The sequence below is a fragment of the Porites lutea genome, chromosome 1, assembly GCF_958299795.1.
Source record: "Porites lutea chromosome 1, jaPorLute2.1, whole genome shotgun sequence".
Lineage (NCBI taxonomy): Eukaryota > Metazoa > Cnidaria > Anthozoa > Scleractinia > Poritidae > Porites > Porites lutea.
Window position 1 is genome coordinate 17,533,494 of NC_133201.1, and position 22,519 is coordinate 17,556,012.

The 22,519-nt window shown below is 39.8% G+C and overlaps 1 pseudogene; it reads left to right on the forward strand.

The window, feature by feature from the left end:
• Window positions 1–22,519, forward strand: part of LOC140925536 (uncharacterized) — a 45,870-nt pseudogene that overhangs the window by 1,689 nt on the left and 21,662 nt on the right.

Genomic DNA, 22,519 nt, shown 5'->3' on the forward strand with positions numbered 1-22,519 from the left:
TTTCAGGAGAATGTTCACCAAAAATGGTACACTGCCCTGTATACTATTTAGGAATAGACTAATCAAGTTGGACATTTTTGATTGAAAATGAATTTCTGAATATGACTGGACTAGTCTGGCCTGTCTGCAGTTCTGCTGGAGTTAAAGTTACAAAGATTTGTTTATTTTGGTTGCTTGTTTGCTTTATTTGCAGTGGGTTTTCATGGTTTTATTTAAGACCATTTTTAAAATGAAACCCTCTCAGCAATTGTTTTGGTAGCTTTTACCACCCTGACTTAACCATATGAATGTGAGAATTTTAACAAAAAAACAGCATGGAATAATGACAATCACATGTATGTAGAAGAAGTAGTAGTCATCAGAGATTGAAATCAAACTTCTTATGTTTCTTTAAAATTGTATGCTAACATTAATGGCACTGTAAAATCTCTGTGATACTTTCCTCTAAAGCATTCATAGGCGGGAGAGGACGGGGGTTAGGGAGCCCAGAGGGATAGGCAGCAGGAGGGATATTAGTGGTGGGAGTTCTAAAAGTGCTGGAAGTCAGAGCTTGCGTGTAATATTTTGCAATTGAAAAAAGTCTAAAGGGAGGAAAGCCCGGGGATGGTACTCCCTTTTAGAAGCCATATAGATATGTACTGCCTCAAAGGGTAGGGTTATTGGGCCGTTTCAGTCTCAACTGAAAAAGGGTATAGACTTTGTAGATTTTGGTCTGGAACCAGGAATGGTTTTCAAGGGAACTACGGGAGTGTATAAACGTATTTATTTTGTCATTTTAAGTCCAAATGAACAAGAAAGCAAGATAATATGCGAATTTGAAGTGGATTTTGAACAAATGTAAGTGATTTTAGGTCTGAAAACGGGTTTGGATAATGAAAGTTTTTGTCTGAAATAAGATCAGGATTTTGAGAACCGGGCGGCACATCCCCACCAAGATGTCCCAAAAATACCCCACTGGGGAAGGAAGGCAAGAAAAAAGGGGCAGGGGCCAGTAATGCAAGGTATGGGAGGTAGGAAGTTTAGCACCCTCTCTTGTCCCCCCTGATAATAATGCTGAGACTTTCATGTTTATTGTCTCCTGAATTTACAGGTGGATGGATTAATGGTCCAGTGCAGATAACAGGGAAGCAAAGCATTCAAGATCTGGTAAGCTTCTTTGAGCTGCAGTGAAATTTGTTGTCTCAAAACCTTCTAGGGGGGTTGATGGTATGTAAGCTGGGGAGCCAAACTTGGCGGGTTGTACTCCCTATGATGGCCTATAAAGGGAGGCTCCGTGTGAAAGGGGTATCTTTTTCAGCCATCAGGTAAATGAAAGGGTAGGGATTTCACTCGTTGATGTGTATTAAAGGGTAGAGAAATCTGTCATTTGGGTCTGTAAAAGGGCCCAAAAGATCTAACAGATGAATTTTATGCCTTTATAAAGTCGAGAAAACGTTCTGTTAGGGATGCAAACTTCTAAACAGAGTATGTGAAAGGGGTACCATTTGTCAACAGAGGGTGTACAAAATGGGTCCCTTTTTTCGTGGAAAATGGTGTATAAAACGGTAAGGGGTTTGACCTCGGAGTGGAGCCTCCCCGTATAAACACTTGTTCAGTACACCCCCCGCCCCCGGAAGCAAAGTCCTTGTGTAGAGCTATGAGTTATTTGAAATGGTTTTTGGGGAGTGCGCGGATGCTATAGAAATATGATGTTACCTGGTAGGCCTATTTATCGTTTAAAATTGTCTCACAAAAGTCTTTGTCATTGATTGCTTTGTTTCGACTGCATACTGCTGGTCAGGTGATGGTGTCAAGTAAGGACTATAATAATGTTAGTAATGTATTTCGTAATTGCTTCAGCTTGTTGCATTATGGAAGCCACAATGCATACTGAATATTTTTCAGGACAAAGGCTTAGCACGGACCCTTTTTTGACCTTGTAATTTATCCTTTTTTACATCGTATACGGTTCTCAATTTTAGTGTAAAAAATTGAACCAATTTTTGTCTGCTTACTTTTCCGACTAAATACCCTCAGAAATTGTTGTGTCACAACTTTCCAAATCTTATCCTTATGTTGCCTATCTTGTGTCACAGTTTGTTTTGTTTTTGTATTTATTTTCTCCAGGAGGAGCGTCTGTTACGCATGGGTAATGAACTGAGCCGACTAGCTTCATACGAAGCAGAGTGTCATCGTAAAGATGGTGTCATTGCAGCTCTGAGAGATGAGGTTGTTGATCTGAAAGGAGCTCTGCAGTCAAGTTGCAGTTTCAGGTACATTTGCTCTTGTTAGTGTCCACTTAAGACAGAGGTTAGCTTGTTCCAGGCTCCAAGATGGTCGGGTCTGTGAGAAAGTGCGAATGCGAAAATAAAACGGAAGGAAGCTCCTTTTTCCAGATCATGCGCTCACATTTTCGCGCGCCTTTGACTTACGCGTCATCCCTGCCGTCTGATAGTGTAGTGATCTGAGAGCCTGGAACAGGCTAGACAGTGAGTCATCCGTCTTCATAAAAATTTTATTGCAATTTGTTCTGAATAACCTTTACAAATTTGTTGAAAATGTACATCAGAAACCATGGTCGTGTAATCTTGTCGGGTTGAAAGTAGTTCTTTGCATGCAGTCAATGAAGTAACTGACATCTGATTCAACTTGGCAATAAAAAAGACCAAAAACAGCTAACGTTGCTTATGTCGAATTGGTATCCGCATTCGACTCGCAGTGACGCATACCTTAACGGTACATCTTTTGTTTCCAATTCGAATTCTGGTTTGTCGTTCTAGTCAAGACGATAAAGTGACTGGTTTTGAGTAAATAGAAATTGCTTTTTAGAGCCCTTCTTTAAAGATGTTACTCGCATTGAAACGCGGTTTCTATTATAACAGAAGACAATATTCCTTCCGCGCATTTTGCTACCTGTGTACGGTCGCTAGATTCGAGAATTATTCTCTCTTGATTTGAGCCATGATTCGGAGAAAAATGGTCAATTCTGAGAAGAAAAAGAAGGTACAAGTAACAAGGCAAATGCAAAAGAAGGCTCGGATGGACAAAGTTTAAGAAGATTGAAACGGATTGCAATTCTGGTTTTTGAAAACTTATTAGCCTTACAGTTATTCAAAGTTGTTTGCAGCGTTTAATAAACTGCTTAGAAGGCGTGGTTGTTTGACAAGAAGTTGTAAGTTTGTCATTTATAAGTTATTTCTTTGCTAACGTTAAGTTTCATAGCGCAGGGGCACCAAACGAGAATATAGTTCAAAACCACTTAAACATAATAATATTATTGTCAAACATATTTTAGTATTTAAACTGTAGATATAGGCATATTTCTATCCTCTAAAAATTTTTCGTGTGTTCGGATTTCCTAGCTGAAGGTCTAGTGATCCGAAAATTCAGAAAATTATGCGGATCAAAATTTACCTTTTCGAAAATTTCAGCCAGAAAAAAGGCTCCCGACTTTTTAGGGTACAAATCCGTTAAAAATTGGGCAATTATACCATTTTTTAGATGTTCGAAAATCCTAGGAGAGGCAGGCAAGCAAGAAATTTTACAACAAATGTTCTGAAAATTCTAGATCTCAAATCGTCTTCCGAACAGATATTTTCCAAAAATTGACGTTGGGTGTCCCTGATAGCGCATTAGGAGGCGTAACTTACAATATTGGCAAAATAAACTAAAACCGTCTCTCCCAGAAAAAGCAGTGAAAAGAACCAAAAACAAGAACTCGTCAGGTTTATCAAACTTTTTGGTAAGTTTGTGGCCGCCCACGGCTTACTGCACGACAACAACGTGACATTCTCTAATGCATCGTTTTATGGGGTGTTAACCCGTAAGCTGAACATTCGTTAAGGAATTCTACTCTTGGTAAAGTCACCTGCATTTGACATATTGAACAGTGTTAAAAAAATCCGTGATAATTCAATGTTTGAAAGGATTCGAAAATCGTCTTATTGGTAACTCTTTGCTACTGTCGCCTTTGTGATTGTTAAGCTATTGCAAAGCCGCTTTTGATAACTTTAAACAATCAAAATGCTGTTTGAAATCATTTCACGACCATTATGTGATGCTTTCTATTTTTACTATTATCAGAGCTGGAGGAGAGTATTCAGCGTTTTCTAATTCAAGCATAATTCATCAGCTTCGTGAGCAACTATCGCAGCTGCAAGCGATTGTGCAAGAGAAGGAAGAAAACGAGAAGGCAGCAGCGCAGAAACTGGCGATGTACCAGAATCAACTGCACGCCAAAAACAATGAAGTTGCTACTTTAAAGGACCAATTGCAGGCACAGGTTTGTCCTAAATATTGCCAGTGGAGATACTCTCCATGATGCCTATACGGGGAGGCCCCGCCCAAAAGGGGTACCTTTTTCAGGCTTCGGGTATATGTACAGAGTAAGGATTTCGTGAGTTGAAGTATAATGTATGAAAGTGTAGGGAAAATCGTCTTTTTTATGGGTGTTCAGAAAAGGCTTTAACTTGACTATTTCGAGCCGACGCATCTTACGGCCGTATCAATTTTATTTTATTAAACGCAAAGCAAGAAGATTAACTGATAGTAGGTATGAGATAGGGGTACCATTGGTCAATGGAAGGTATACGAAAAGGACTACCTTTTCTGCCAAAAATGGTATATTAAAAGGTAACAGTTTGGATAAGGCCTTTACCTATGGAACGTTGTTGAATCCTGATTATATGAGCTTTGCTTCTACAATTATGAAAAGGGTTTTGAGGGTGTTTTAACTAGCCGGCCGTAAGCAAGATTATAGTTGTTATTATGATTAATAAACATCGTACTTGTTCTCAATGAGGGATGGCAAAAGCGCGGTAGAAGAGTGTTAATTATAGTCGGAGTGTGATGAAACAGGGAATGATTACAAGCAGAATGTTTTCAATCTGCGTGTTGCTTCATGTGCTTTAAGCGCCGGCAACCGGAATTTTACTTGAGTTACTATGAAAAACTATATAGAAAGTAGTCTTACTGCAGTAAATTTAAGGGGAGAATTTTTCAAGGCTTTTTTTTTCAATGAAGGAGGAAGGATAAGCACAGTTGGTTAGTACGCGGCCTTCTGTGCGGGAGGTCCTGAGTACAATTCCCAGGTGTGACCTCAAATCCTTCTTTCGACTTCTTCCCTTTCTGTGTAGCTTTAAATACGCGTAAAACGGATCACTGATGGAGAGAGGTCGGATAAAACGAGCGCACCGTCGACCTCAGGGTTGTTAGGGGGGATTTCCACTATCGCGTAATTTTTATCGTGAGAACGCGCGTAAATAAAATAGAGACAATGTGTGGAAGGTCACGCCTAAACGGAAAAGTTGATCCTTGCTCAACTTTCACGTTTACGCGTGGCCTTTCATACATGTCTCTATTTCATTTACGCGCATAAATTTCACGTCCGTTCACACGGAAACATTACGCGACAGTGGAAATCAACCCTTAGTCAAATGACTATTTCGAGCTACCGACATAAAATAAGGACTCTTTACCTTTACCTGTTACTGTTTATTGAGGCGCTTGTTTATGTATTTTGATTTCCTGAAGGAAGTTTTCTTTGACAACTTGGAAAACGTTATATTTTAAATAGAGTTTCACTGTAAAAGCTTATGGAAGTTGGATATTTTTGGTTATTATTCACAGCCTAAGGCTTCCGCTTGGGTTAAAACGGACCCAAACGCAACCACAAACAAGATCGCATCGTTACGCACTGACATCGCTGAGAAGAGCGAAGAATTGCTCAACTATCCAACGAAAATGAAAAGCTAAACAAGCAAAAAATGTAGTCCACGACACTGCTGAACGGGTTACAGAGAGAGAACTCTGCAAAGGACGCCTTAGTGCATCAGGCGAAGAGAGAGATTGGAAAACTTAAGAAGGAACTACGTGAAAAGGATTTTCCACCATGTCGACGAAGGTTAGGTATAATACACGAAAACTAATGTTGCCTTAACCTCAAAGATAATTTTATTAGTAGCCTGCGAGTACAGCTTTCTCTCAACCCTCCCCCTTCGTTGTGAGGTTTCAAGAGGCGCCCTCAGCTACGTGGAAAAGCCACTAGAAAGCTCTCCATTTCTGGAGGGAACGAAGCCAGCCTCGAGGGACTCGCAGCTCCACCAAATGGCCATGGAGAGCTTGTTCGCAGGGTACGACGTGAAACGATTACTTTTTCCGCGTTACACGTTCGGCTGTATCGTGGGCTCCCAATAGGTTTTTTGGGATCCGGGATTTGCCTTATTTGAGGGCCGGGATTCAGAATTTTAAAGCAAAATGGAGCTGAGATGTGCACGGGATGCTAGCCTCCCTCGCAGCCGTTTTAGTGTCGTCACACAACGTTCCTAGTGGAGGCAAAGTCCTTTTTTCAGGTTAAACCATAAAAGTTAATGCAAAGATCTGTGTAGCCTGCGTGGCAGGCGCTATATCCCCTACCCCTTTTGACGCCTGCTACGTAGGTTTTGATATGTGGTGATTTGAGTTCGAATAGACGCCTTTAAACTGCCAACAGCTGTCTAATATGAAACTTTATAAAAACAGCCTGCGAGCAAGCTTTCTATTTTGTGTGGCGCGAAGCGAGCACGTGTGAGGCAGAGGAAAGTAAAGCCCTCGTTTCTTTCTTCAACCTACTCTCTCGTGTCTCCTGTCGTGTGTCGCTTGTATGTGGCTACAAACAATGTAACTCGACTGAAAAGCTTGCTCGCATGTAGAGTAACACAGAAGAGTCACTTGTAGAATCAGTCGACTACACATAAGGGAGTTTTAGTAGAGGCGTTTTGAGCGACGCACGTCAATCGGAAGTCAGTTCGTTTCCCTGTTAGTGCCCTGACGCCACCAGATTTGTATTGTTAAGTGTTTTAACTCTTATAAAGACAATTTGCCCCAAAATTTGGGCGAGGCCACTAGCCAAAAGGCATAAACGCTACTTCCAGTTGACGTGCATCGTTTCAGAATGTTCCTTCTCAAGCTCACTAATGAACCGTTGGAACTAAAGCTACAAAGCAGCTTAAGCAAGTACGACGGCGACGGCTACGAAAACATCACTTAAAAAGTGAATTCGCGTGGCTTTCAACTTTATCGCGCTTATTCCATCTCGTTCAATTCGTCAAATATTGACAAATTTTCCAAGAGTTGAACTCTAAAAGACTGTATTGAAGTTCAGAGAAAGAAAGAGAAGGTCGTTGTCTTGTGTTCACGTCCTCCACAAAATGTGAAATCAGGAAGTTTCACGTCGTAGTCGTGCAGTGACGGCACAGAAATGTACAAAAAAGCGTGATTCACGTGCAAAGTTGTTGTTTGGCCAATCCAAACCTATTGCTTTTTTGCTGTTCTCGTTGACGTCGCCGTCGTCTTTGCTTACTTATATGTCACTAAAAACGACAACGTTCAAAGTACCCAATCTCCTTTTAACATTCTGTAAAGTATTCTTCACTTAAGGGTTAATCAGGGGCACCCAACGACGGTTTGCTCCTAAATACATTGAAAATACTTTTTAGGCTATCCAGAGTACTTTAAGATATCTAGAAAAGCATTCTAAGCGGCGTTGTAAAATTTGTATCTGTTCGGTCATCCCAGGGGAACTTGAGTCTTTTCGAAATTACAAGGGCTTCAGTATTATTTTCCCGAAAATTTTAGTTGAAATTTGACGTATTAGGAAAGTGAGACATTTTCTTATTCATCTCTCCATCACATGTTTCCTTTTTTCAATGAAAAATAACCTAACTTGGGAAGTAAAATGCGAAGATTAAACTTCAGACTCGTAGGGAATTTATTGCCAACGAGCCATCCGAGCGAAGACGCTCGGATGGCGAGGCGGCAGCAGAATAGAGCCGTGTAAGACTGGGCAATAGGCAGAAAAATTCTCGATCGAGCTGAAAAAAGTGTAACCTAATGTAATTTAGATTCCCCTGAGACCAAGTGGTCAGTTGTGAACCAATCAAAAGGCAGTACCTGGCGCACGGGGTCAAGTTGAATAACAAACAAAATTTCACACACTTCCCGCCGTCGTGACTTCCTGTGTTTATTTACCTAAATTTTTTCGTCAAACCCGGCCACCGCAGTCAAGAGACATGAGCATTGATATATTCTATTAATTGTAGGGGCCATACTGTTAAGTTTTAACGAAGAGAAGTTTGTAAAACAGCAAAAGTGTTCTATGTGCAGCAAGCAATATTCTCACCACTAAAAAGGATCAGATTACACGAGGAGATAAGGAAAGCTTGACACGAAGAATGCAGTCGCTTGTGTTGGAAAATTTGGTGTTGGGGAAAAAATCTAACCAGCAAACAAAAACAACGAGAACAAAAACGAATTACAAGCCTAAAGCGAATGACAAAGGAAAAGAAAACAACGCCATTTTTTTCGAAACCTGGCTGAGTTCAGTATAAAAATAATGAACTAAAATTAAATACCGACGTGCCGTACATCGCATGTCCTTGGAAACATTTCAGATGGCCCAGCGAATCATTCTAAGTTTCAATCCCATAACAAAAAGCCTCGGGAAATTTGAAAGGAGGTTTAAATGATTAAACTGTGCAAATATTTATCAACAATGTGAAACCGAACCGACAGTAGATTTGTAGCTGGACTTAATAATATTCCCGATCGCTTCCTCTGCAAAGCTGACTTTATTCTTTCAAGGCACTTCACACTTTTACATAGCAGGTTTGTAAAGCCACCAGACTGAATCTGAGAACTTTTCAAGAAAATAATCCTTGCAACAGGAAGGGACCAAGAAACGGTCAAATGGGAAAAAAAAGGAATAGGTATACCTAGTTAGATAAGCTTTGAAAATTGTTCATGAATGGAACGGTCACCTAGAAATTTTTAGCCGTCGTCAAGTGACTGATAGAACATTCTAGGGAATAGTTGCTTTTCCAAACAGGTATTTTAAAGAAAACAGTCGTTGGGTGCCCCTGGGTTAATAAATATGTACAAACTGTATGTAACGTTCAAGCTTTCTTTCTCTTATTTTCAGCTGGGAAGGCAGAAGGCCGCTAAAGAAGTGGAGAAAGAGGCACAAAAATTAGAACAAGAGCTTTATGCGACAAAAGGGGTAAGAATTGCGTGATCTGTTATAAAGGACTTCCCAACTGAAACATCACCTTTTTTTATTTTAGAGTTCTAGGTTTAACACCTTGTAATCGATCTTATAATTAGTAAACAGCCAGTACATAGGTACAGTTTCCATCGTGTTTCATTTTCCATTATGTGGAATAATGGTTAAGAATGTACTAAAGAATGAGTTAATTTAACTATCTTTACCATTTCTCCAAGAGCCTGTTTACATGGAGGTGGGGGACCCTAGGGAGGTGAGGTAACCCGCCTGTCCTTATAATCCCTCATTTTAATTTGATCATGTTTACATGATAGGTGGGATAACCCGCCACATGTTACCACACCTACCTGGAGTCCCCCACCTCGTAAACAGTCTCTAAAATCATGTGCTTCTCTTCATTGAAATTGAGCCCGCAGTAAAATATTAAATTCACTTTTCAAACGCTACCAAGGACCTTTCATTTGGTCAAAAGTCAGTAGTGAGCTCAGAAACTTGACAAGCCTCAAAGCATTCAAGAAACACATACGCGGTGTGGACCTTTCTAGCCATGTAGATAATAATAGTAACTGCTGTGACTTGTGTAAATTCTGAGTCATGAACATTTATATATAGTTTTAGGTTTTGGGTAAGATCATTAATTTAAAAGTCATGTAATAGATTAGTGCCAGTTCTTAGGGAAGTGTCCCCAATTAGCTAATATAACTGTTAAGCTAAATACATTGACAGTAAAATAAAGTTGTTATTATTATTATTATTATTATTATTATTATTATTATTATTATTATTATTAAACGCTTAAAACTTTTTAGTACATTTTTTTTATTACATACATACGCAACGGAGTGTTAGAGACATGTTAAGCCTATATTTTTCAGATGTTTACAGGATAATTTGGTTGGCTAAATTTCATAGAAATTGGTCAAATATTCGCAGAGTTAAGACGCTATGAGGGATTAATTCATGGCAAGCCTTACATAACTCTAATCAACAATGTTTTTGTACAAAGTTACATGTAATAAGTAAAGCCAAGACAATTAAGTATCCTTTTATCGCCATTGTTAACACGTTTTACACGAAGGCTATTGATAAACCCACATTCATTTCGGTCCAGTTCATTCTCGTAAGCCGCCATTTTATTTTCGTGCACAGTAATTTTTAGGGAGTTATTATAACTCCAAAAATGGAGTAAAAATTTTAGGTACATGATAACCCCCTTTGGCGGTTTACTTTAACTCCTCATTATTAACTCCAACTCTGAGGTGATTTTTACTCCTGAAAAAGAGTTCTTTAAACTCCTTTTTGGAGTTAAGATAACTCCGAAAAAAATGACTCTACTGTAAGGAGTTAAATTAACCGCACTAGAGCAGTTATTATGACTCCTTGAAAATTACTGTGTGCTCTTAAACTTCCGCTGTGACTGTATTACGCTTGCAAATGCGTGCAGCTAGCGTGCAGCAAGTTCGTTTACTTGTTTACTTAGTGTAATGGATTCGGCTTTTGAGCTTTTGTGTTGTTGATACATCTTCATGTTTTCAAGACAACACGAGACAAATGTCCTTTCAGGAATGTCAATAAACTGAATAGTTATGTTTCCCTGTAGTTTCTAAGTTAATACCAAAGAAGTCTGGATTGTCCAAAATCAAGCATGTTTTATCAGAAATTAAATATCCTTGTTTCTGTTAATACTCTTGTTTTTGCAAAATTTCTGTTATTTTTTTCTCATTCCGTTGTTTTTAATGGGGTCATAATTCGTTCTTTATTGTCTAAATGTCTAGGTTTGTTCTGATCTGAGCGGCTGACAGGTTTTCAGAGTCCGTTGAAGTTTAATGAATGTCAAGCCACTTGAAAAAAAACATGTAAATTTTCTGCACAGGGCCACACAATATTTTAGGTTTATCGGGAAAGTCACACTTTGAATTTTTGCGGAAAGTAAAGCGTCCAAGTTTCCATGAAAGCAGCCACTGGAAGAAGCTAATACCAACAGTAATCACAGTTTTATTTCGTTGTAGTCGTACATGTAATAATTTCAATGCATGCTTGTATTGCAAGCTCGTCAGCGCAGGTAATTCCTTGTAACTAATTGCTCGTTTACTTAACTAGCTTTTTCTTTTTCTGCCGGTTTTACATGCATTAAGTTTAGCCGTAGGATAATTTGTAAACGGCTTGCTTAGGCAGTTCATTGAGATAGATCATTTGTGCATCGTTACCGAAGCCTGTATTCAAACAGAGTGTCGACTCTTGTCTGTTCCTGTGAATGTGAGTACCAATTATGTTATTTTACTTCTTTGATTTTTTTTTTGCCCTTTTCAGAAACTTCAAACCACAGAGAAGCAATTGAAGGAAAGGATTAAAACCATCGCTGATTTAGAACACGAGTTAGAGAAGATGAGAGATCATCTCAGCGAAGGAAGACAGGTTAGTTGCCATAGCACCTAGATTTGAATATCCCGGATGTTGTGCTTGAATCAGAGCAAGTCTGACCACATTGCGGAAGGTCATAATATTACCAGATTTTATAATTCTCTTAACAGGAGTCGAGCCTATGGCCTTCTGGTTATTACCTTTTTATAGGAAATTAACGCTTCACGAATTCAAGTCGGTAATTTTCCCGCCGGTAATATGGAGCGTAGCCTCCCACGAAGGTGTTTTAGAGGAGCTCGTATTTCGTCCGTCCCCACAAACGCCTGCTCAACCGAGAACAACATTCCTTTCTCAAGCTTAGCTAATCACATTGTACCTTCCAAATTCTGGAAGGTTGACTTCGACCGCAGGGTAACCCGATCTGCATGAAACACTGGGACAGCTTTATGACCTCTAATAAATGTTAGACTCAGAGCGACAAAAGCAAGATTTAGTCAGATTTTAGAATAACCCGTGCACTGCATAACCTTAGCGATAGCCTGCTAGAGTACCAGGTTTTTTCTGCTCTAGTTTCACCCGCCGAGAAAAACCTTCGGAGGGAGAGAAGCCACGACCGGAAATACGTCTGCGGCTCGCAGGCTAACTTAGCGAAGGAACGAAAAGAAGGAAATAGGTAACTCTAGGGTCACGCTTTTACACTACCACGAGATTATGAGTCGTGTTTAGCCTGTCAAAACTTTATTTCACTTTATTTCGAAACTGTTGATTGGTCACTTACCACACTAATAAAACAATGGGAAAAAATGTTGTTCTCGGTAGAACAGGCGTTTGTGGGGAGGGACGAAATACGAGCTCCCCTAAAAACGGCTGCATGGGAAGCTATGTGAAGTGTTGATTTACGCGACCTTGAGATTTCCATTATTTTGGATACACGTCGGACATTCTTCACACGTAGAAAAGAGGAGTGTTTTATAAGGATGGAGATCCGCCAGTAACAGTGAAACTGCGAAGAACCCTCGAAGTGGCCAGATTTCTTCGTTAGACTCCCTTCGTGCGTTAGGGAAAGTACCTCGAACAAAGTTTCCATTTCAGATTATACGTTTAAGGCCCAGTTCAAACGTCGAACTTTTCATGTACCGATTCTAATCCCTTCAATTAAGAACATGAAGAGATCGACATTTGAAGCAATTAAGTCCGACATATTTAATTGGGTGGAACCATGAATTAAGATCGAGTGGCCCACATGGGATTTTCGACTGTAGAGCGACTACGTTTCAAACTTCAAACTTCGAAATTTCATGTGCCGAAACTAACGCATAAATTACTAAATTCATTTCACTGATAAGCACTGTAGACCATTGTACATCGTGAAAGCGAATTAAGTCCGACTAATTAAGTTCGACGCCTGAATTAATCGTCGAATTGTTGTCATTTGGGCCGACCCAAATAGGTATTAAGTTTGGTACACACAAAGTTCGACGTTTGAACTAGGCCTAACTTTGTTTCTGTTGTCTCAACAAGTTTAGTTTCTTTGTGAGCATCCCGTTAATTTTCTCCATTTTGAACTGTTGTTTTCTCTTCCTCGTTAATTTTCTTTATTTCAAAGTCGTTTTCCTCTAAAGTGGCGTTAATTTCCAATACCATAATTTCATGAGGCTTTAATTACCCAAAATAGGGTAGTCCACATGTTCTACAACTGAGCTTCAAGCAACTTGAGGACAATAAGACCATTGAGCTGGGTTCACTGAGGAACACCTTGTAGGTTGTGACAATGTAACATCGACCCAGGGGAGGTTTTGTGTCCAGCGATTTTTAGTAAAAACAAGGGTTTGTGGGGGTTGCTCAGTCTTGATTGCGGGCTGAAAAACCTCCCTTAGGTCGATCTTATTTTGTATTTACTCACCTTGTATACTTAAATAAGTCCCATAATGCAGTTCGATAAAAACCGACCCAGTCCCACCCACGCTTAACCTTGAAAATGACCCAGTCAGGTAATCAGTAAACAAACCTTCTCTCTTAAAAGAGCGACAAGGCGATTCAGCAGGAACTGGATCACGCTAAAGCTCAGTGTCTGGACGCACAAAGAGCTGAGAAACTGCTCAAGGTTGACTTTCATCAACTGGAAAAAAGAGTAAGTGAACTGGGATTTTACAGTAACGCATTTTATTGAAGCACTGATGACATGGCTTTTTTGAAACAATGAAACAATGTTGCTAGGGGGAATACTTTCTTACATGAGCTTTATGGGTAAAGGGGTTAAGTTTTTGGTCGCCTTTTGGTTTAAAACAGAAAATAGCATTTCAACCGTTTGGGTTTGATATAGGGCATGGTTTTGTGCTTTCTGTGGAATTGTGTATCCATTAGTGTCTTTTATCATTCGCCATTCTACAGACTTGATTTTAAAAAGAGCAGGAAAAATCAAATATTTTGCTCTGAAATATTTGTAAAGAACGGCTTTACTATCCCCAGCTTCTTGTAGCTTGCAAGTAAGCAATAACATTCTGGTATAACAAATGACATTCTCAGCCAACAGTTAGAGGCAAATTTCTTGGATAAAATCCAGAGTATTAACATGTCCTTTCATAAAGGTTACACTTCACACTCCCCCGGCAATTTGTTATATCAGGCTGCCATTTTATTTGGGTATCACGGGAATTAGGTCACGTGCAAGCGAGTAGCCAAAGCAAGAGAGAATGATCTAGTTCATTCTCTCTTGCCAAAGCGATTCACAAAATGGGAATAGGTGGGGCTTACAGAAGTTCCTTCAAAATGGCCGTGCATTTATGTCCTTCCGTAGTTTGATCGTTTCCGGCGGAAGTTGGTTGAACACACATTCCGCGGCGATGTTCAAAGAACAGTTGATCATGAACTGGATGACGATGAATTGCTTGATCACGTGAGGAATCTGGCTCAAGAGAAGTTAACTCTAGTGGAAGAAATCCAGCACTACGCAAACTCAGAAAGTGAAGTGAGTTCAGTATTTACTGAAGAGCCTCGTTTGTTTTGAGTGTGAACTTTACCCCGAACATGACTTTTTTCATTTTTTTTTCCTTTAAAACTGCGAAAAGGAGCCTTCTCACTTCTCCCCTCCTTCAGAAAACGAGAGGGAGTTGTGCGCTTCGTCACCCACATCCACGGCTTTTTCGCTCAAACGGAACGAGCTCCTCTTTCCCCTACCCCACCTCCCTCCTCCACCCCAACTAATACTCGCGTTATCCGGATAACACTGGGAAAATTAAACATCAATTATTTTTATGTGATTAAGAAGATGGGTTTTTTCATAACAGTTCCTTCGCGCGGAGGTTTTATTAGGGGGTGTGGTTAACTGATCTGTGAGCCTTAATTGGACAAAATGTTATCCTTCGGTTAAGAGATTCCGCGTTTTCCTACCGTAAAAAAAAACTCCTACGTTACGTTACGTTACGTGACGTAACTCCTAATTAGAGGCTGAACTAAAACTGAAAACTAAAGTTCCGCACCTCCCCCCCCCCCCTCCACACTCTTAAATTTGTCAGTCAATAGCGACCCTTCTGCCGCAGCCTTTTTTAATTTCTTAATTCAGTTGATGTTGTCGCTCATGGACGTACGACAGCTAGCTTGCTAAATCTGAATAAATGTGTTAAGAACTGAAAAGGTTTCCTCTTTTGGTAATGATCAGTTTTTTAATCATTTACCCTTTTTGCTTTCTTTAACCATGGTAGAAAGAAGCAAAAGACAAAGACTTAAAAGATTCAACGGGTGAACTGAGGAAACATCTAGAAGGCATGCTGGTGAGTAAATCACAGGACACCCAACATTAGTCCTCTTAAGGCTGGTTTTCACTAGCAACGGAGTCGTAAACGGAATCGTAAAAACGCTTACGACTTGTTGAAAATAAAAAATCGGAGTCGTCAGCAGTCATAAGCGCGGTGGAATTGGAGTCGGAAGAAGCAGAACGTTTTCATTTTCTTCTTACTCCGCTTATGACTCCGTCGTTTACGATCAAGTGAAAACCAGATTGTTGGAGTTGGAAGCATAAGCGGAAGGATCAACCAATCACAATGCACGTTCCCACGCTTTGTGGTTGGTTTAGTTCTTCCACTTCAGCTTATGACTCCGACAACCTATTTTTCACTTGATCGTAAGTGTCGGAGTCGTAAGCGGAATCAGAATGCTGTTTTTACTAGATCGTAAAGTTCTTCGCTTCTGATTACGACTCCGACTCCCACTCCGTCGTTATTGAAAACCAGCCTTTATGGTGCACAACGTTTCTCAACAATCATAAGTAAAATTTATCGAGACGTTTGCAATAACAGAATTGCAGGTTACCCTGTCATTGTATGTCATCATAAGATTATACAGCAAACGAGGTAGCAAATCAATTCACAGTTCTGAATCTGAACGCGCGAAAGTGTCAACTGTCACAGACATTTTTTGTAAAAGAGAGGAGGATAGAGAAGTTAAGAAAATGCAATTTTGGTACATTGATGTTACCTTGCGAGCATTTGAAACAGGTAAACTTATATGTTTCATCAACTTATAACCAGCTGGCAAGTCTTCACATTTTTATGGGAAATCTCTTGGTAAAGTCTCAAAAATGTCACAACTTACCTATTTTATGGCGCAAAGAATGCTTTCCGCCATAAGCAGGGATTACATCTCACTCTCTAAAACGATGCCTTTTATTTGTAATCTATTGGGCTAAAAATGCATCATTTATTATAAAGACTATACCATTGAATTTTCATAATTTTACTTCATGGACCGTGCTTTATAGGTTATTATACGTTCCAGGAGTTTTTCTAGTAATGTTTTCACGATAGTGGGAACTTCATTGAAAGAAGTATTAGCAGTCGTTTTGTTACGTAAACTCATGTTAAGAAAGATCATACATTTCTATGCAGTGTTTTCCGGAGACTGTCTAAACAGCGAAGAAGCTGTACTTTTTATTACTTAAGCTCGTATTCAGAAAGATCGTTTATTTCTCTGCTGTGTTTTCCAGAGACGCTCTGAACAGCAAAGAAGCTGTAGTTTTTATTACTTAAGCTCGTATTCAGAAAGATCGTTTATTTCTCTGCTGTATACTCCATCGGATCAACCTAACATTTTGCCCCAAGTGAGACGCAAATATTAACGTTGAGTAAGGGGAGGGGGGAGGGAGGGGTAGGTGGTCAGTTTCTCAGAAACCTAAATTGGTCCACTCCATCCATAGAAACGACTGTCAAAGTCAGGTCGGACATGCACTGCGCTGGAAGAAGAGCTGACTTTAGTTGAGGAGCTTACAACTCATGATTCACTGTCATGGATTAAGGTAAGATTATGATAACAAAAGGTTTACCTACTTAAAGCTCCTTATCCGGCTTTGGAATTAAAGAACGAAGATCGCGAAAATAGGTGCCTATAAAAGAAGGGAAGAGGATGAGGTTTTTATTTTCCATCTATAAACATAGAGATCTACCAGCCTTGGAAATGTTTTCATTTACTAACAATGGTTAAAATTATGATTGTTATTAGATAGCTATTGTATTTCTTATAAACAGGTTGACAGAGTTGTTACATTGAAGATTTGATTTAGTTAAAACAATAAATAGAAGAGAGATTAAAAACGGATCGCCCTTGGAAAGACTACCATTGTTAATCAAGTTTATCATGATGCCTTGCTTCTATAGCCCCGTACAAACGAACGCAACATTGTTGGCAAAAAACTCCCAACATTGTTGGATTTTACCAGGAGCCCATCAAATGGAGCCTCCATCTCCCATACAAGCCCTTGGAGTCAACCCTTTCCCGAGTAGATTTATAATTAGAACGGTTCCCAGGGGAGACTTCGCGCGCCGACGGTGGGAAGAGCCAATCACAACGACGTAATGACACTGCTATTGTACTTCATCAAACAGCAGGGAATTCGGTGTTGACAGGCCAAACACAATCATAAGCTAGTGAAACGTGACTTTATCGTTTTCATCCCTCAGCCGAGATTTTCCCTCTTTTCTTTCTAGCGGGTAGATGATACTGTGGAGAGTTTTAAACTCTGACTATGTTAATCTTAATTTTGGTTGCTTGTCTCACATGAAGCTGGTCTATCACATGCGTAATGATTAACTACTACCTGCAGTCCGTAGTTCTGACAGGATTCGCTTTCTTTTTTTTTTAGCGCTAATGTTCTTATTTCGGCTAAATGACTCAATATTAATCAAATTTTTAGTTTTTCAAGTGTTTTTTTTTTTTCGAAATGCGTTTATCTGAATAAATACTTGTAGTCCTTGTGGTTGTTTTGCCCGTCAGCTAGTGTGATGATTCCCTGCTATGTTTTGTAACGCCGGGCCCAGCTATTGTTTTCTCGCAAAAAAGTGATCTACAGATGCGAATTCGAAGGAAACAATTGGCCTAAACTTCTACATTAATTGCGAGAATTGTCCAGTTAGTCAGTCATAATTCCAGTTTGGCGCAGATACAATCCATTTTGTTTTTCTTGAGATAAGAGGGTCTTTGGACTGGAGCGCGATGTCACAAATTCCTCCGTTAGCAAATTACTTTTGAGTTAGCTTCACGGTCGAGCAACTGTTCTCTTCTGTTCAACTTTTCAAGTGCCAGTTTTATCAGGCAACTCTCACGGTGATACAAGTCAGTTGTAAGGGAAGACTGCAATTTCTCAAATTTCGGAACTGAGCATGAAGCATTCCTCCTTAGTTGTTACTTAGGTTATCACTTTTGCACGCGGTGCTTAACCGGCGAAATCCACTCCACGTTTAAAAATGGACGTATAGTAAAAAAGGAAAACGGTCGAAGGACGGGCTTCTGAGTCCGACTGACACATTATCTTCTATAAGCCCAAACTTGAGTAAACATTGAAGATTTTTAGCGTTTTGGCTGGGTTTGTGCTTTGGGAGTTGTCTATTGTTTCTGTCAGTCAGCCAAGGGCGGTCATTGCACGCGTGCTGAACAAGAATGCTGTATAATGACAGACTAGAAACAATAGACAACTCCCAAAGCACAAACTCAGCCAAAACGCTAAAAATCTTCAATGTTTACTCAAGTTTGGGCTTAAAGAAGATAATGTCACAGTTTTTCAATGACCATGAAATTCAGAGTCCGGGTAGTTAGTTAATCAATTGTGGCCCTGAAAAAATTTGAAGGAAAAAAAACTACGAATTTTTAAGAAAATGCTTTTTTCGTGAGAAGGACTCTTAAACGCTGACAAACGTCAACAAATAGCGAAAACTATCATTTCTATATGTTTGCTTTGCTCGAAATCGCGCGCATTTACAAGGCCCTAAAGCGTTTTGCTGACTTGCAAGGACCCATCTGTTATAACGATGCCCAAAATAAAGAGATGAATCTCATAGTTTATTAGATATAATCCGTGTAAAGTTTGCTTATCATTTTCGCATAAATTATGACCTAAATTTGGAAACCGCTGAATTTCTTGAATTGGGTCTTTGCGATTTTGGTGAAACTCTGTTCAGCGCAAGGCACTAATGCGCACTATGTGTAGCCGAGAGATTTTCACGAAAAAATGCCGGCAACAGCAGATTTTCGACTCAGACCTCAAAGGGGCGTGGCATTCAGTAACCACGTGACATTTACTCCGATCGCCAAACATTTTATGTTATATTGTAGATTGATCTATATGTTATCCATTCTACGTGTTAGACTTACGATAAAAGTAAAAGTGGGGATACCAGAGAGCTTCAAAGTAGGATGGTACCCCCCCAAAAAAACTGGGTCGAGTCACCTTAAACAGATTTCATGGGCCTTTGTCACATGGCGGCCATACATATCAATGTCGGTTTTCTCGGCTTTTCCGTCTGCTCTCAGGCAAAAGTCGTTTTAGGTCATGAATCGTCTTTAAAGTGTTGTACTCGATTGTCGAAAATGATGAGAAGCTTCAGCTAACAGTTTTGCTTTGCCGTCATTATTTTGCCAGTGGAGTGTTCGTGTGAGCTGTACGTTCGAGAAGAATAAAAATGTAATCGTCTAATTCCAGTCCTAGCGTTGTTTAACCCTAAAACAGGAAAAAAACGTAAATAGTTTGATGTAGAGGCTCAAACACAGGGCGCAGAGGAGTTATTTGTAACCTTGATTGCAGTTGTAAAATGTTACAGTTCCATTCGCGATTCGCCTTTGTTTACCGCAGAATCGAATATGAACTTGACCTATCAAACTGTCATGCGATTAGCTGCTGTTATTCGTCCACAGTCATTAGCTTCAGCGGTTTTCCGGAGCATGCCATAATATTTTATCAGGTTTATAACACCGAATGACGGTTTGCTCGATTCAACGGTATAAAAACAAAGGCGATACTAGGGTATCAACTGCAACCTCGATCCGTCTGTTTTTGATCTCAATAGAACACAACGGTAGATTTTAAGTGTCTTCATAGCAGTTAATAAAAATGATAATAATAATGGTAATTGAAGTACTTCTATAGCGCTATTTACATAAAACTGATCAGTAGCGCTTTACAATAATTCACTTAGAAATCTATTCTAAAATGATATAACTGTACAATGTAAAATGCAATTTACTAAAAATTAATTAATTAATAAATCAATGAAATAAAGATACAGTATAATACAATAAAATCAGATCAAATTAGCTAAAAAAAGGTCCAGATGAAATCGAACTTCTAGTCTAACCTATGCGAAGAAGGTACGTTTACGTTTAAAAATAGTTAATGATTGAAATTCGCGCAATTCAGCAGGCTAACTATTCCACAAACATGGCGCAGCAGCATAGAAGGCCTGGCACAAAGCGTAGAAAGCATTTTCTCTTTAGGCGGCTCAAGTAGAAGACTACTATTTGATTTGATATTGTAAGAGGACTTCGATCTAACAGTAATTTAATCCCTGATATATGGTGTTGCAAGTCCATGAATTGCCTTGAAAACTAAAATTGACTTTTTAAAATGAATAAGAGCGCGAACTGGCAGCCAGTGAAGATCTTAAAGTGCTGGTGTAATATGAGAATACTCGCAGATGTTCATAGCGAGTTCTGAATACGTTTCAATTTGACAATCTGTGACTTAGGTTAACCATACAAAAAAGTGTTACAGTTCTTCATTAAGCTGGAAAAACTATGTAAATTCAATAATTTTGGTTGTTTTGTGTCGATGGAAGACTAGTTTGGTAAGTAAAACAAATTTCATTAATTTTCTTTTCTTCATTGTGTGTAGGATTGCAGAAATGGAGGAGACGCACCAGGAAGTCGTGTTAAAGTTTACGAGAGGACATGAAGAGAGAGGAAGAAAAACACATTTCCCGCGCAGTGGCTCAAGTGAGATCTGAGGAAGAAGAAAAAGAGCGTGAGATGATGCATGAATTTAAACAAAAAGAGCGAGAGTGGATACAAGCAGCAGTGGATGCGGAGAGAAAGATCATGGAGTCACAACATGGTAGCGTTACCCAATTACAACAGGTACTGAACAAATGCTTAAAGGCCTGTTTCAAAAATGCGATAATACTGTTCGTTGTCCCTCTGAAGTTTTGCATAAGCATTGTTTTCAATTTCTCTTGTGACTTATAATCGCCCCAAGAGAAATTGAAGGAATGCTTAAGCACAAGTTTAGAGGGACAACAACCAGGACTATGATATTTTTAAAAAAGGCCTATTTGCGGAGATGTCAGTCACTGGAAATAGGCCATCAAATTTAAAACAACAGTGGGAGCTGCCACCAAATTAAGTAAACAGTAAAATAACCGCTATTTAGGGGACGAGGGACGGTTTCACCACTGTAAACCCCGGAGCCCTCCGCCTCCGTATATTTATAGCCAAGAGGGCTGCCTGTAACGTAGACCACGAGCGATCGGCCCGTGGTAAGCGTTTCGGCGCGAATTCGTTGAGAAAGTTGGGAGGTTTGCTACGTAGGCTACTAAGAGCCGCGCACGGCGTGCGAATAAAAAAGACTTCTCGCAGGCCAGGGTTGGATCGGCGGTAAACTGAGTTACTAAGTTTTCTATGCAGGTACTTAATGAACGACAGAAGGAGTTAGAGAATCACAGAGTTGCCTTAGCAACAGCAAAGTCCCAGTACGAACAAGCTAAAGATGGATTACACAGAGCTAAGGAGACTGAGGTACGTTCTTCAAAGTTAGTCTTTCTGCACCTCTCGTATTTATATCCTCAAGCTGAAATACCGTTTTCCCTTACTGTCTAATAACCGCCGCCAAGAGACTATAAAGGGGACAGAGAGGGCATCCCCCATATACACCCTATTCCATACGTAATTCGTCTCGAGTTATTTTTAACACTACAGATCTCAAGGGGGATTAGACAACAGCCAATCACATGGCGCGAATGTGTTCCGCGTGGATGACCCACGCTGAGAGCCACGCGTCCTTCACGAAATGACGCAGAACAAAATGGGGGAAGACGCGGAGAGCGATTTTGCTATTCCTTTTGTCGAGGAAAACGACGACAGCGAGATTTCTGCGAAAACTGTGTCAGCGAAATCGAAATTCTTGTATAGAGCTAACAGTAGAGCAGGGAAATCCTTAACACACTGAATATTCTCTCAGGATCATTTATAATTTACAGTTTGAAGAGAGCAATTTCTAGTTTGATGTTTATTTTTTTCAGTCTTTATAGCGATTATTCCTACCCACTTACTTTGTCAATTGTAGACGAACCCTCCTAAAGCTGAATTTCAAGGGACCATATTCAAGCTCAGAAAGAGAAATAAAATTTCGTCGTTGCTTATTTACGTCCTCCATAAAACGCGAAATTAGGCATTTTCACGTCGTAGTCGTGCAAAAACGGGAAAGAAATGAACAAGAGAAAGTGTGTTGCACGTGCGAAGTTGTTGTTTTGCTAATTAAACCTATTGTTTTTGACGTTCTAGTTGTCGTCCGCGTCGTTGGATCTTAAACTCCCTAAATTGTACAAACGACCGGTTTCAATAGACCGGCGAAATTTCTCATTTTATTAAAGCACTGAGGTTACGACAACTTCGAGTTAAACTGATTTCACGGGTTGTCAAAGAGTCCAGCGATTCCTTTTTCCCAGGTGAGCGGCGACTCATTTCGCTTCAATATTCAGGAATGCTCTCGATCTTTTTACGCTTTCATTGCCTCTCGCCCAACATGTTTTGCACGGCGTTTGGTCATGCGAAACCTCCACGAAACATCCACGCCTCGCGCGAGGTAACTTTATCCCGATTCTAAAA